Source organism: Lithobates pipiens, unplaced genomic scaffold (genome assembly GCF_037356315.1).
Source record: "Lithobates pipiens isolate NorthernLeopardFrog02 unplaced genomic scaffold, aLitPip1_a1.2 Scaffold_22, whole genome shotgun sequence".
Lineage (NCBI taxonomy): Eukaryota > Metazoa > Chordata > Amphibia > Anura > Ranidae > Lithobates > Lithobates pipiens.
This window is the reverse complement of record NW_027507784.1, coordinates 291176357-291193184: the sequence shown is the minus strand read 5'-3', so window position 1 is coordinate 291193184 and position 16828 is coordinate 291176357.

The following is a 16828-nucleotide window of genomic DNA, read 5'->3' as shown; positions in this document are numbered from 1 at the left end:
GCCCATCAGTGTAGCCCCATCAGTGCTCATCAGTGAAGGAGAAAACGTACTTATTTACAAAGTTTTGAAACTGAAACAAAAAAATACATTTTTTTTTTTTTTTAATCTGTATTTTTTTATTTGTATAGCAAAAAATAAAAACCGCAGAGGTGATCAAATACCACCAAAAGAAAGCTCTATTTGTGGGGAAAAAAATATAAAAATTTAATTTGGGTACAGTGTAGCATGACCGCGCAATTGTCATTCAAAGTGCGACATCGCTGAAAGCTCAAAATTGGTCTGGGCAGGAAGGTGTTTAAGTGTCTGGCATTGAAGTGAAGTAAAAACTTTTGAAATTTTGCCTTTGCCTGGTCTGAAGTTATTAAAGGTGTGCAATGCAAGCAACTGGCATATATAGTCTACATGTCGGGTAACTTCACATGACGTTAATCCGTAAGTTGACCTGACCACTTGGACCTGCTGGTGGCTTGTAGCACAGGCTGGGCTCTGAGGAAGAAGGTGTCCCTTTTAAACACGTCAGCCGGCAGTGGCCCTTAAAATCTTCTCCATTACCACATGGAGTCTGTTGTCGTGATACCGACTGGCATCATCTGAAGGCTATTTATATTGCGGTTTTCTTTCACATGTTTGTGAATAGTTTTTAATTTATTCTTTCAATAAAATATATCGAAGGATAATGCACAAGATTGGTGTGCCCTCTTTTTTCCATTTCTCTTTTGTTTGTAACGCATGCTGTGTAATTCCTTCAAATTTGGAAGTGTGATATTACAATTGTATTAAAATCTTGGTGAAATACTACACTATATGGGATTTCCTCTGTATTTTAACTTCCTCCATGAAGTCTATCTTGGCTTAGATCACGGAACCTTTGCATGCAAGATCGTGGTGTATATGGCTGAGAGGCGTCTGATGGTCTCTTGGTGGGATCAGAGCAGCTGGTAAGGAGCTAAATTTCATAATTTATTTGGTGGTGCACGCTATCATCATTCTGGCAAAGAAAAAGGAACTATTGATGTTTAGAAAATCTGAGCACCTTTTTGCATATATTTATATATATATATATGTAATGATATATTTTTTTTGCATAGCATTTCCACATTTTATGGGGATTTAATTTGCACAGATATGGCAATTTAGGATGGGTTCATCATATGTTTAATGCACTTTTGTTGTGTCTTTTATGTGATTTATTAACTTAAACCTAGCACAAGGATAGCACACTTTTAATTATTGTTTGGGTGGAGCTTGTTACATATCCTACTCGGATTGGTGATTTAGATGCTGCTGTAAATTTGATTTAATTGAGTTTTTATTGTATTTGTTTTACTTAGTTTTTTGTCACTAAGGTTTACAGCTTTTCTGCAAGCACTCGAATATTATCTTGGGTTTAGTATTTCAAAAACAAAATTCACACAATTTGTGATGAGACATTCAGCTTCCTCCCCCAACCAACACACCAAGTCCAACACCACACTCAATAATTTCCTCCTTCAACCCTGTTACCCAGTCCATAAGGGCGCACGGGCCCTGCCCCCTCTCTCCAGCCACCCCCTCTATCACCAATAGATAGATTCATGCATTGCATGAATCTATCCATGGCTGCCGCTGGCTCCTCCTATTCAGGCTTTTTATAAAGTTTTGCAAACGGGTAACTTTTTCCCTTCACTGATAGGCTACACTGATGGGTACTGATAGGTGGCACTGAAGGGCACTGATAGGCGGCACTGATTTCCCTTTCACACATCGGCTCTCCTTGCCTCACACTGTACACTGGAAAGGAGTGCCAATAACCAGCTTGCGTTTACATCGTGATAAGCTGTGATTGGACACAGCTGATCACATGGTGAAAGGGAGCTGTGATTGGTCCTTTACCCCAATCTGTGATCAGCTGTGTTCTAAAGACACAGCAATCACAGAACTTACTGCCGGCAGGCTCGATCCTGTGAGGACATCATATGATGCCCTCCCATAACTGGATGACCGCACTGTAGTCATTGTTCAGCTATAACGCAGTCAGAAAGTGGTTAATATCACTTTAAAAAACACTCACTGTTTGAATATTTTAAGGCCCATCTCCCTGTTCCCGTTTCCAAGCTTCTTGAAAGCATTGTCTACAACCGTATGAGTTGCTACCTCACTGACAACAACCTTCTCGATCACCTATAGTCCGGCTTTCGCCCATAACATTCCACCAACACTGCCCTGTTAAAACTCACCAATGATCTACTAATTGCTAAAACTAAAGGCCAGTACTCCATACTCCTACTCTTGGACCTTCCTGTTACCTTTGACACAGTTGACCACCCACTCTCCTCCTCGCTTTCAGTGTCACATACAACACAATCTCCTCTACTCCGCTTGTTATTTCTGTTGGGGTACCCCAATGCTCCAAAAATATGGGCCCTTCATATTTTCACTCTATACCTCTTCCCAGTTGATAAACTTCAGGGGCTTCCAAAACCACCTCTATGCCAATGACACCCAGATCTATCTCTCAACTCCTCAACTCACCCCCTCAATCTCCTCACATATCACAAACTTGAGTGAGCATCATATCAGTATGGATGTCACACCACTTCCTCAAATTCAATATTTCTAAAACTGAGCTTGTAATAATTCCTCCTTCCCGATCCCCTGCCCATGACCTTACCATTGAGATCATTGGCACAACTATTGGTTCCTCCACCCATGCCAGGATGCTAGGTGTAATCCTACACTCTGACCTCACCTTCAGCCCCCACATTCAATCACTGGCTAAATCTTGCCGTCTTAACCCCCCAGCAACATTTCCAGAATTCGCCCCTTTCTAACCAACGACACCACAAAACAACTTATTCACTCCTTGTTTTTTTTCCCCACCTTGACTATTGTAACGCCCTCCTTACTGCCCAACTTTACACAGGCTATTCCCCCTTCAGTTTATTATGAATGCTGCTGCTAGACTAACCTTAATAACCAATCCATAACTGCTACTCCTCTCTGCCAATCTCTTCAATGGTTTCCCCTACCCAATCATATAAAATTCAAAATACTAATCATGGGGGCAATAGGCAATCCTGGAAAACTAATTTGTTCAGGGAAGCCTACCCTACCTCCACCTAAGAACTGTACTTGAGTCACCTCCATCAGATCATCCCATGCAGCTATTACCTTTTTAGATTGTAAGCTCCATGAGCAGGGCCCTCCTATTCCTTCTGTATTGAAATGTATTGTAATTGTACTGTCCCTCTTTATATTGTAAAGCATTGCCTAAAATGACGGCACTATAAAAATACTGTATGATAATAATAATAATGTATGAGTGTTCAGGGAATAAAGTTTAGTGTAGTGTTACCTATAGCAGTCCCCATTCCTATAAGCCAAACAAGCCTAACCTACTGGTATGTGGCTGCTATCAGGAAAGCCATGTTTACTGGCTAAGAGATACAAGAGGGTGAACAAAGAGTTTCTGTGACTCCAAGAGTGCAGTTCCCAGGTGGCTGGGACTGGTGTCTCTCAGGAATGTAGTCAGCAGGATGTGCAGATGGGTCAGTTCAGGCAGAAGGTAGAGACATTGTCAATAAACAAGCAAAGGATTGGTCCAGGCAGCAGTCAGAAAGGTGCTCAATACACAGGCCAGGGTCCGTACAAGTGGCAGGCAGAAGAAACACTGCACTGGTGTGGCAGTGCCAGTGATCAAGAACACTGTTGTTGCTGCTCTCTCTGTGTCTACACTGTATGTATGTGAGTTCAGTGGCCCTGTTGACTGCACTGGCTCTGATGATGGTGACACAGGTGTGGCAGCAATCAGGAACACTGTTACTGGTCTGGAAACACTGTGACTAGTGTGATGGTGATTGGGGACACTGACTGGTGAAATGGTCTGCTTTTGGGGCCTTGCCCCCACACCCTCACAGATGTCAGATTAGGAACATTGGCTGCATCCCTAACTGCTGTGTCCCAATAGACATCAATGGGACTACCTGCATGGGGATGCACAGAAAACCTGTACATCCCCATGTGGGTAAACACAGCCCTTGCATAGGGTATGCATTGATATGTGAATGAGACCTGGTATGGTGTAAATTAAGTTATTGGTATTGTGCTAAAAGACACTGCGTTTCAGGGGGTCAAAAAGAGATGAGAACCTCGAATGGAATCAAAATAAGTATTTTCTGGGTGAATCTGTGCAGTGAAGCTAATTGCTGGGTAAGAAAAATTATCTCATCTTATAATATTATCTTGATTGCTTATGCAGATACGTCTGCCTAGTAGTTCTTCCTGTCCAGCAATTAGCTTCCCTGCACAGATTCACACACAGCACCGGATTCCGTGTGCACCAGTTTTAGTAAATCTCCTCCAGTGTTTATCAATGTGTACTCCATGCAAGGGCTGTGTTTGTATGGGGATGTATTAGACCCTCTGTAATGCTCAGCAGGCATTAACACCTCTCAAGCATGACCCATTCAAGTGAATGGGGCCACACTAACTTCCCAACAACCACACACAAAGCACGCAGGTGTGTTGTGGTAGTCCAGAATTTAGGTTAAAACTGTCTATTGCTCTATGAACAACAATCCAAACAAGGTTAACTCCGTAGAAGACATCAGGTGTGACAAAACACATAGGATGGAGCCTGCTGTGATGATGTCATCACGCTACCAAATATTTATGTGCAGCCATTTGTTTACTGGCTGGAATTGATGTATTGAATGTCAAACTATTCAGTTTTAAGTGTGAGTGCCTTTCTTTTATTATTAAAATTGTTTTTATTGGTACACTATATGGCACTTTTTCTTTTGATATGTATGCATATGATCCCGCGATTGAGAGTGTCCAGGGGTACTTTACATTATATGACAAGTGACACCATCCCAGTACCCAGAGGATCCAGGCTTAAAGCTCCTGTGGCAGATGCTCTGTTTGACCTTCCCATTATAAGGATGTCATGGCTATCTGGTAAGCCTCTCTGGATGCTTTTTGGTGGAAGAGTTTGTGCCATCTTCTTTCAAAGCACTGTTTTCAGCTAATCATCCCCTTGGGGGATATTGTCCATTTCTCGGATCACGTTGCACATTTTTCCTTTCAACTGATTTTTTTTCACATTGGACTTATGAACTGTTTATCACTATAATACTATTTATGATGTTTATCAATTTATGTTGGGGTTAGTGCAACATGTGATTGTTACAAATTTCAGGACTATGTTTATATCCCATAGTATGTTTTCTGCTTTCCCCTTATAACTCAAGATACACTTTAGTGCAGTTTACTATTTGAATAAGATTTAGCTTATAATAGACACAAATACTGGCAACTTTGTAATCAGTAATATATCATTCAATGCAAGCCCTGAATTTGACTTGGAATTCACTTGCACGGCAGTATTCAGATTTGGAGAGAGAGAAGCCACAAGGAGGCAAAGCCAATACATTGTGCTGCAATGCTCATACTTTACAAGCTATATGCTGATAGGATGACAAATCAGAGTGACAGAGAGAGGAGCTCATCAGTATGCTGCTATTCCTTCACTGTCCAGTCATAGGCTAGGGGAGGAATAAGACATGTAAGTATAACAACTGCAGCAGAGAAAATCAGGCCCCCCTCACCGTCCGGTGTTGTGTGACAGAACTGTATAAATTGAAGGAATGCATTGACAGAAATACAAATCCTTTGCCAAGTAAAACAGCTCCCATATACCGTATGTATTTCCTTTGTGTATGTAGTTGTTTGCCTGGAGTTCTGCTTTATAGTCCAGCAACACCGTTTCCACCCAGAAAGCCAAACCAAACATTATAAGGAAGCAACAAAATAAGTATTATGGCCATCGTACCGTTAATTGCAAATAATGCTTATTTAGAAGCTCCTTGGTGTTCCTTCTCTCAGCAGGGAAGTCTGAAAATTACCTCTACTAAATACAGCTCCGAAGAATTACATTAATCACAGATTACATGCTAATAATCTTGAAAATATTTCTTCCTTAGTAAATAATGGTGGGGACCTGCTGAGCTGATGCAGACTGATGACGGCTTCTGTTCTCGTATAATTTGCTTCCAATTAAGTGTTCATAGAACAGAGCTCACTAAAAAGCCGGGAATGGTGTATGTACATTGCAAAATGTGACATTAAAAGAAATAAAATATTACTTTCAACACCAGGCTGTAAATGAACTGATGAGTAATTAGCACTTTTATAAGCCTCTGGGCAGCCAAACTTGTGTCTTTGGCAGGGATGGGGCCAAAGCAGAAACTGCATAAATTGTACTTTATTTTGTGTAATAATCCCTTAGCATTCAGTAAACACTGCTTTCATGTGGTACAATGGGTTATTTTTTCCACCTTTCATTAAACTTTTCAATAGATAAGAATGTCATAAGCATTGTATTAAAGACTTAGTGCTACTTAGCTGGTATGCTGGAACATAGCGACATTGTAAAGCTAGAGACAAGCTGCCTTCCTGTCTTCTTAGATGGTTGTTTGTATATAAGAACTTGAAGCAATATAGTTAAAGCTACACTAAGTTCTGGTTAAAAAAAAAAAAAAAAATCTATATATATCTATATCTATATATATACAGTACAGACCAAAAGTTTGGACACACCTTCTCATTCAAAGAGTTTTCTTTATTTTTATGACTATGAAAATTGTAGATTCACACTGAAGGCATCAAAACTATGAATTAACACATGTGGAATTATATACTGAACAAAAAAGTGTGAAACAACTGAAAATATGTCTTATATTCTCGGTTCTTCAAAGTAGCCACCTTTTGCTTTGATTACTGCTCTGCACGCTCTTGGCATTCTGTTGATGAGCTTCAAGAGGTAGTCACCTGAAATGGTTTTCACTTCACAGGTATGCCCTGTCAGGTATAATAAGTGGGATTTCAAGCCTTATAAATGGGGTTGGGACCATCAGTTGTGTTGTGCAGGAGGTGGATACAGTACACAGCTGATAGTCCTACTGAATAGACTGTAAGAATTTGTATTATGGCAAGAAAAATGCAGCTAAGTAAAGAAAAACGAGTGGCCATCATTACTTTAAGAAATGAAGGTCAGTCAGTCCGAACAATTGGGAAAACTTTGAAAGTGTCCCCAAGTGCAGTGGCAAAAACCATGAAGCACTACAAAGAAACTGGCTCACATGAGGACCGCCCCAGGAAAGGAAGACCAAGAGTCACCTCTGCTGCGGACAATAAGTTCATCCGAGTCACCAGCCTCAGAAATCGCAGGTTAACAGCAGCTCAGATTAGAGAACAGGTCAATGCCACAGAGAGTTCTAGCAGCAGACACATCTCTAGAACAACTGTTAAGAGGAGACTGTGTGAATCAGGCCTTCATGGTAAAATAGCTGCTAGGAAACCACCGCTGAGGACAGGCAACAAGCAGAAGAGACTTGTTTGGGCTAAAGAACACAAGGAATGGACATTAGACCAGTGGAAATCTGTGCTTTGGTCTGATGAGTCCAAGTTTGAGATCTTTGGTTCCAACCACCGTGTCTTTGTGCGACGCAGAAGAGGTGAACGGATGGACTCTGCATGCCTGGTTCCCACCGTGAAGCATGGAGGAGGAGGTGTGATGGTGTGGGGGTGCTTTGCTGGTGACACTGTTGGGGATTTATTCAAAATTGAAGGCATACTGAACCAGCATGGCTACCACAGCATCTTGCAGTGGCATGCTATTCCATCCGGTTTGTGTTTAGTTGGACCATCATTTATTTTTCAACAGAACAATGACCCCAAACACACCTCCAGGCTGTGTAAGGGCTATTTAACCAAGAAGCAGAGTGATGGGGTGCTGCGCCAGATGACCTGGCCTCCACAGTCACCGGACCTGAACCCAATCGAGATGGTTTGGGGTGAGCTGGACCGCAGAGTGAAGGTAAAAGGGCCAACAGGTGCTAAGAATCTCTGGGAACTCCTTCAAGACTGTTGGAAAGCCATTTCAGGCGACTACCTCTTGAAGATCATCAACAGAATGCCAAGAGTATGCAGAGCAGTAATCAAAGCAAAAGGTGGCTACTTTGAAGAACCTAAAATATAAGACATATTTTCAGTTGTTTCACACTTTTTTGTTCAGTATATAATTCCACATGTGTTAATTCATAGTTTTGATGCCTTCAGTGTGAATCTACAATTTTCATAGTCATTAAAATAAAGAAAACTCTTTGAATGAGAAGGTGTGTCCAAACTTTTGGTCTGTACTGTAGAATTATGTATTTATTTAGCGCTACCCCCAATGAAACCACCATAGATTTAACCAATTATTTTCCAAAACAGTGCAGATGCAGCCAGGTACACAGCAACAGTTCATTCACTCAGGCTCATTAAACAGTCTAGGGGGTTGTCTTTGTATTTTTACATTTTTAAATGTGTTTATTTTTTGCTCATAGAAACCTGAGAGAGAATTTGGGGTGATGTGGAATACTCCAAAAAGCACAATTCTGCAGAGGACAACTCTTTTTCTCTAAACTGCAACGACGACACAGTCATCCACTCAAAGCTTGGAACCATGAAAATTTTGCAGAATAGGTTTAGCTAGACTGGAAGAGTCCATAGGTTTACAGCTGAAGACCATTTTCAAAATAGGTATGGCTAGACAGGAACAATTTATTGGTTAACGGCTGGGGACCATGAGGTAGCTTCAGCACAGGTGATAATTTTCCATCTCAGAGCGTTTTAGAAGAGGAGCATCAGATTTTCGCCATGAAAGGAATTTAGATTTAGTAAAAGTCGGAGAGAAAAATGCTATTCCAAACAGCAGGGTCGAGGTGCTAGGTCTTGAGGATAGTAAGTAAATCTTTGGTGAGGTAACTGTCCCAAATCCGTAGTGTATGAGAAGTCACGAGAGGCAAGGTAATAGGGGGTCTGTGTGTCGGGTCTATCCATGGTAGAGACGTGAGATCTGGAGATATCAGGTCATTTTCTAATAACGTCCACAATTTAGTTGATTTACCATGGTACCACTCAATTATCCAGAGTAGCGATGCTGCATGAAAGTATAACAAGGGATTAGGAAGATCAACACCTCCTCTCATCATAGGTAGCGCTAAAATGGTAGAGCTAATCTGAGGTCTCTTATGCTGCCAGATAAAGTTAAGAATAGCCCTTTTGATGGTCAGGAAAAACCCCCAGGTAGGAGGACAGGGATTTCCATAAAGATTGAGATCTGCCAGGGTAGACAAGGAGGTAGGAATTTGGATACCAATGTATTTAATAGCCTTTTGTTGTAATTTAAGTGTGAAAGTAGATTGGAGTTGGGATAAAGTAGTCTTGGGTAAGGTTATGTTAAGAACCTCAGTTTTATCGTAATTTACTTTGACGTTGCTTACTAAGCCAAACTCTGTGAATGCTTTGACAATGGCTGGCAGAGAGACATGAGGGTTAGAAACATATAATAAGAGGTCATCTGCATAGAGAAATAACTTATCGTGACATTGGCTGATAGAAAGACCCTGAGTGTTGGGATTTTGTCTTATGGCAATGGCAAGATTTTCCATAGTATGTGTAGTAGTGGTGAGAGGGGGCATCCCAGGCGGGTTCCATTACATATCCAGATCGGGTCTGATAGTAAGCCATTAGAGCGAATCCTCCATAGAGAGCCCAGATCTTACATAGTATGTTGGACCCAGGGCCCACTTGCTGAAGTGTACTATCAAGGAATTGCCAATGAACCCAGGCAAAAGCTTTTCTAGCATTGACCAAGATCAAGCAATCGGGGATTTGGCATTTTGTGGGTGTAGTCAATCAGGGCAATTGTTTTAACAATGTTATCCGTGGCCTCCCTATCAGGGGTAAACCCCGCCTGGTCAAGATGGATCAGACTAGATATCGGCGGCATAAGGCCCCTTTCACACTTGAAAGTTGCACAATTTTGTCACTATTTCAGGGAATGCCTGTGCAAACTCGAGGTCTATGGACCTCAACTCACATCAAAGTCGGACCAAAATAGTATAGGGACTACTTTAAAGGCGGTGCGCACAGATATGAATGGTTATCATTGGGAATCATGGGGTACGACTTGTCATGTGACTCTGATGTCCAAAGTCGCAGGAAAATTTGCACAAGTGTGAAAGGAGCCTTAGACCATTGGCCAATAATTTTGAGTATAAGAGAATATTAATATTGATTAGTGAAATAGGGTGATAGCTACCACAGAGTGTAGGATCTTTCCCAGGCTTAGGTAGTACCACGATATGAGCTTCTAGGGCATGTCTCAGGCAGGGAGAATCAGGGGAGATAACGTTAAATGTTTTTGTAAGAAACGGTAGGAGAGAGTCCTAAAAGGGTTCGTTAAAGCGAGCAGAGTATGCATCCGGTCCTTTTATTAGTCTTAAGAGAGGATATCGCAATCCTCTCACAATCAAAGTTCATCCTCTATAAATGGTCGCTCAAGATCTTGCACCACAGTCGTAGGGAGAGTCAGAAGTATTGTGGTGGCGATTTACTCATCTATGTGTAGTATGTAGTCTGATGTAGTATTAGAAGGGCATGTAGGTAGATTATATAATGTGGCATAAACAAGCAAACTAGCTCATAAAATTTATTTGGGATAGTGAACAATCTGGCCATCAGGACATTTAAGCTTGGGAATAGAGGTAAGGCAATTTTTGTCATGGACGGCTTTGGCATCCTACCTGGTTTGTTAGTCTCAACATAGAACAGTTTATGCATTCTGTCTCTGATGGACAAGGTCTTAGCCCTTGTACACACACTCAAAGTATTCCGACTGTGTGTGCTCTACATCGGACTGTTTCCGTCGGAGTATCCGACGGACCAAGTTTTCCAACTTGTTGGTAACATTTTCTGACAAAATGCTCCGATCGGACATACTCCGATCATGTGTAGAGAATTCCGATCGGACAAAGTGGCACGCATGCTCAGATCAAATTCCTACACCAAAGCTATTGGCTACTAGCGTGAATGTAGTCCCGTCGTAGCGAAATAACGTCATCCCGTCGGATGCTCCGACAACTTTGTCCGACTGTGTGTATGCAACAGTTTCGGACAAAATCTGACGGACAGAATCCGACGGATTTAGTTGTCGGAATCTCTGACCGCGCGTACAAGGGCTTAGTCTAGTGTCAGATAAGGCAAGTTGTGTGGTCGGAGATTTTTCAAAGTCTAAACATTAACACATTTTAATGCCTTGCACTGGATCAGGGCAGAAGTATCGTCATTAGAGTGGTCAGAAATTAAATTGGCAATAGTGGTCTGGATTTCTGTAGAACACAGGTCGTCTTGCAACAATGAGTCATTCAATCTACATAAATAAATAAAAAAGGTGATCAGCGCAAACTAAATACCATATATTACTACAAAGATGGAATATCCTTGTTTGATACGTATTCTACCTCATAGATAAGGTGAATAAATCAAAGAATTAAACAAGGATATTCCATCTTTGTAGTAATATATGGTATATAGTTTGCACTGATCACCTTTTTTTATTTATTTTTGTTCATGGTATACACTTTAGGTCTAGCAGCAATCTAACCGACATACCACATTCAGATATTTTTCACTTTGATAGCACAAGCGAATCCCATTTTTCTACATGTCCAGTCATGATCGGATAGATCAGGTAGGGAAAGGGACAAATACACAGGCGCGTGATCGGACCATAATATGTTGCCAATCCTACTTTGAGGGTGAAATGTTAAAGCATAATGATTTACAAGTAAAAAAAATTTATGCGGGAATAGGAGTTATGAGCAGCAAAATAAAAGGAATAATCCCTGTCCATAGGGTGGAGTATGCTTCAAACATCCATCAGGGTATGCTGAACAAAAAAATCGCTTCAAACTACTAATTTGGGTGTATGAGATAGACTTTCTGCCGGATGAAGTATCCAATACAGGATTAATGACACTATTAAAGTCTCTAGGAAGAAGGATTACTCCTTCGGCGAATTCCAGTAATTTATGGAGATATACTGAATGGTATGGTTCATTTGGTCCTGATTAGGGATGTATATGTGAGCCAGGGTTTATGTTTTACCACTAAGGGATATTTTCAAAACAAATATCGCCCATTAGAGTCAGAGTAGGAATCTAAGTGAGTATAGTTTATCGACTTGTGGGAGGCAATCGCCACCCCTCTGGATTTTGATTGGGCACAAGTACTATGGAGCCAGGTCGGGTAGTATTTCTTCTGCAGCGAGGGAATATGGTTTGAGCGAAAATGGGTCCCTTGAAAAAAGATTGCATCGATCTTGGACCTGTGAAATTTGTACAATATCGGTGAACTCTTTGGCTGGTTCATTCAAGCCACAGGCATTGAGTGAGCAAAGGTGAATGGTATCAGCATTCTGCCCCCCCCCCCCCATGGTATCAGGGATGGAGAAAGAAGAAGGGGGGGAAAAAAAGGGGGGGGGAGGGAAACCAGAAGTGCAAAAAAACTGAGCTGCTAGTATAGAGGATAGCACCATTTTTGTACCCTAAACAGGGATGGCTATGAAGGCCAACAGGTTTCTGCCTGTTTTGAAATGTCAAAACAGGCTGGAGTTCTATTGTCTTAAACCACGTACGCACAATGAAATTTTCCAACGGGAAATGTGGGATGACAGGCTGTTGGACGAAAATGCAACCATTTGTATGCTCCATCGGACAATTGTCGTATTTTCTGCAGACAAATGTTGGATGGCAGGCTTTAATAATTTCAGCGGACAAATGTCTGTTGTCGGATTTTCGAGCGTGTGTATATAAGTCCATCAGACAAAAGTCCAAAGTACAAACACGCATGCTCGTAAGCAAGGATGAGCCAGAAGCGGTCGGTCTTGTAAACTAGCGTTCGTAATGGAGAATTAATATTCGTGACAATGCAAATTATGAAATCTCTAAATGCAGCTCACATTCTCCTTCTTTAATGGGATAATATTGAAGCTGCTTTGCTGGAGATACTGATGGAGTTATTGCAAACAAATTTTCAAAGGCTTTGTTTTTCTATTGATATCAAAAATAATATTATTATTTTTTTGTTTTTGTTTTTTTGGTGCAAGTTACCACAACACCATTATCCTGTAGTTTTTAAGATCAAAGATACAACTATGTTGGTGTCCCTTGTTAATTTTACATTTTTTTAAATGTAACTGCCTACTCCCAAACTGTCATTTGAAGTAAAACACATAGACAAGTATTATTCTACACATTTTTTTATTGTGCATTAAAAAAAGAAAAAAAATTAGACATGCTATCTGCCAATAGAACTTAACCAAAAAGTGCATTCTATGCATCCAAAAATATAGAAAATATAACAAATCAAATCATTATTATTCAACCAAAAAATAAAATAAAAGCCTCATGCATGTGTCCTACTTCTTAATATAGGGGGTCACCAATGGCAAGAGTTGGTGAAAGCAGGGGTCTGCCATCTGGAGATGATTCCGAAAATCATCCGGATTATTCTCCTGGAGCTCCTGCAGCAAAGGCATATGACATAATCGGTCACGATTAGTAAAGCAACCAATTTTTGGTCCAAGGAATCCTCCTCCTAGTGTTCCTGGACTGGACTTGGGTCAAAGCAATAACTTCAAGGCCGAAAATAAATAACACATTATCTCCTCTAATTCCGCAACATGTCTGGTTGACGAACGGCCGTCCAGAAACGAACTGAAAAGCACAAAATGAAAAGCGTGAACTGAAAAGCGCGAAATGAAAAGTGCGAATCAACACGCGCCAAACTTCTACTAACATGAAACTAGCAGGAGGAGCCCAATGGGTGATGCTAAAGAGCTGAAAAACCACGCAGTATGTCACTACACTTGTGTTGGCCGACAATTCCTTGCCGTTTGTATGCAAGACAAAATCCAGACACACGCCTTTGGACAAAGGTCAGAGGTTTTGTCTGCGGAAAATCCGATCGTGTGTACGAGGCTTAAAGCTTTAAACCGAAAAAAAACATGGACTGAAGAAGATGGCCAATTTAAGGTACAACTGTACTTTAAAATAATTTTCTTTCATTTTCACTTTCCATCTGTCCGCGTTCTGCTCACCTGGTGTTATACTTACCTTCAGGCCTGATCAAGTGATCTTTTTAAAATGGTCCATTCATACCGTACATACATTCCACGGCCGTATTGATTGGTATGGGAAAGCCATAATCATGTTGCCCTCAAGCAATCACTCTAAACCTGGCTTTTCCATAGGAATCAGTGAGGCCAGGGTTTACAAATTGTCCATTGTCACTCAGAGCAGGGCTGCACAGTGAGGCCACACAGCGAAGAACTGAAGAACACTGGCTCAGGGCATGGTGATAAAACAGACATTAAAAGTAGAGTTGTCCTTTAACCACTTCAGCCCCAAGCCTCTTTTTTACACTTGTTGTTCATAAGTTAAAATCATTATTTTTTAGCTAGAAAATTACTTAGAACCAAACATTATAGAATAAAATGGCGATCGTTGCAAAACGTTCTGTCACACCATATTTGCGCAGCAGTCTTCTAAGCACACTTTTTTTGGAAAAAAATTGTTTTTTAAATTAAAAAATAAGAGTTATCCATTTTTTTTATATATATTGTGAAAGATAATGTTACGCCAAGTAAATTGATACCCAACATGTCATGTTTCAAAATTGCGCCTGCTCGTGGAATGGCGACAAACTTTTACCCTTAAAAATCTCCATAAGAGATTTACAGAGGAGGTCCAGGGCTAGAATTATTGCTCTCACTCTAACGATCGCGGCAATACCTCACATGTGGTTTGAACGGTTTTCATATGTGGGCGCTACTCATGTATGTGTCACTTTTATTCCCATTACAAGAACTGTAAACGTCCCTTGTAATAGAAAAAAAGCATGTCAGGACCCGTTAAGTATGAGATCTGGGGGTCCAAAAGACCTCAGATCTTACATTTCCACTAAAATGCAATAAAAAAAATAATAAAAAAAAAGTAATTTGAGAAAAAAAAAAAGATTTCTCTTTTAAGAGCTATGGGCAGAAGTGATGTTTGACGTCACTTCGGCCCTCCCATGCCATGGAGCCAAGCAGGGCCAGCTTCCCCTCAGTTGGCAGCCAAACATCCACAGGAGAGGACGTGATAGTCTCCGCTGCTACCTGCGGGTCCGTTAAGCAGCGGAGATGAATGGAACACGGCGGGAGAGCGGTGGGCACCTCTCTCAACACCGGTAAAAGTGATCTTGCGGGGAACCTACCAAGGAGACCACTTTTATCTTAAAGAGAAATGCACAGCATTCCCGAAAATACCAGGGTTATGGCAGCTAGTCATTTAGCATCAAATTATTGACGTACGGGTACGTTGTTTTGCACGAAGTGGTTAAAGTTTAAACCAAGATAGATATAGAATTGTGCATCATCATTTTTTTTTTTAAATACATCCAGTGTAAGTACCTGAATTTGACCTGGTGTCTGCCTCTTGCAGTTTACTATACAACAGAGCTCAGAGAAGTCGAGAGGGAAGCAACACAGGGAGCCAATGAGGTGTGTTGCAGTACTAGGAGCATGCTGATTGGTGGAGATAGAATAGAGACAGAGACATGAGTTCACTGGTGTACACCTTTTCCTTTCACTGTCCAGTCATGGAGTGGGGAAGGGAGGGGGGCCTGCGAGTGAACATGAAACGGCAGCAGCGGGTCACTGACATGACGCTGTTGTTTCTCTCCAGCTGAAATCCCCACTTCATCCCAAAGGATAATTTACTAAATATATATTATTTAGTATCTGAAGAATCTTCAGAGGTTTATTATTTATAGTGCTCAGAATTTTCTTCCTCTGAAAGTATTTAAAACGAAGTGTTTTTATCTGAGACATTCATTATTGCATATGCAGTTCCATCAAAGAGACATAGAGAATGATGGCAGATGAGGAGGTTCCTATAGGAGCCTGCCTCTTCTCTAGGATCTCATTAGTGATGGCATTGATGAAGATTTTTTTGGCCTTGTTTGATCTATTGGACATCATCATCTTTAGACTTTTTGCTGTCACCAGGTGTCTGCCACTACATCTACTCCCTCAGCAAAGAAGAACAACTTGCTCCAAAAATAATGTAAGATGCAGTCTCCCCCCCCATACTTTTAGGGGCTAATTTAACACTATAGTATTGGGTTGTGGGTTGCTTCACTGAACTTGGACCAGATTGCTTTTTCCAGGTCTTAGTCAAGCCAATATGATAATGGTTATAGGGTATATTCACAATACAACCTTTAAGGCCGCGTACACACGGGCGGACTGTTCGCCCAACCTTGTCCGCTGAACAGTGTTTGGGCGGACAGTCCGCCCGTGTGTGGGCTTTCAGCGGACAGTTTCAGCGGACAGTTGGACGGACAAAGTCTTTCGGAAATTCCGAAAAACTGTCCGCTGAAACTGTGTTTGAGCGAACAGTCCGCCCGTGTGTAGGCTACTTTCGAAATGAGCAAACTGTTCCCGCTCGGAAAGTCCGCCCATTTCGAGCGCGTGTACAGGTAGGCGGGGCCCGCGAAGGAGACGTCGCGGGCTCCGCCGCCTGGAATGGGCTTAAAGGGGAACCCCAACGCCGAAAAAAATCGGCGTGGGGGTTCCCCCAAAGTCCACACCAGACCCTTGTCTGAGCACGCTACCCGGCCGGCCAGGAAAGGGGGGCGAGCGAGCGCGCCCCCCTCCTGAGCCGTACCAGGCCGCGTGCCCTCAACATGGGGGGTGCCTTGGGGAAGGGGGGGCCGCGCGGCCCCCCCACCCCAAAGCACCTTGTCCCCATGTTGATGAGGACAAGGGCCTCTTCCCGACAACCCTGGCCGTTGGTTGTCGGGGTCTGCGGGCGGGGGGCTTATCGGAATCCGGGAGCCCCCTTTAAGAAGGGGGCCCCCGGATACCGGCCCCCCACCCTATGTGAATGAGTATGGGGTACAATGTACCCCTACC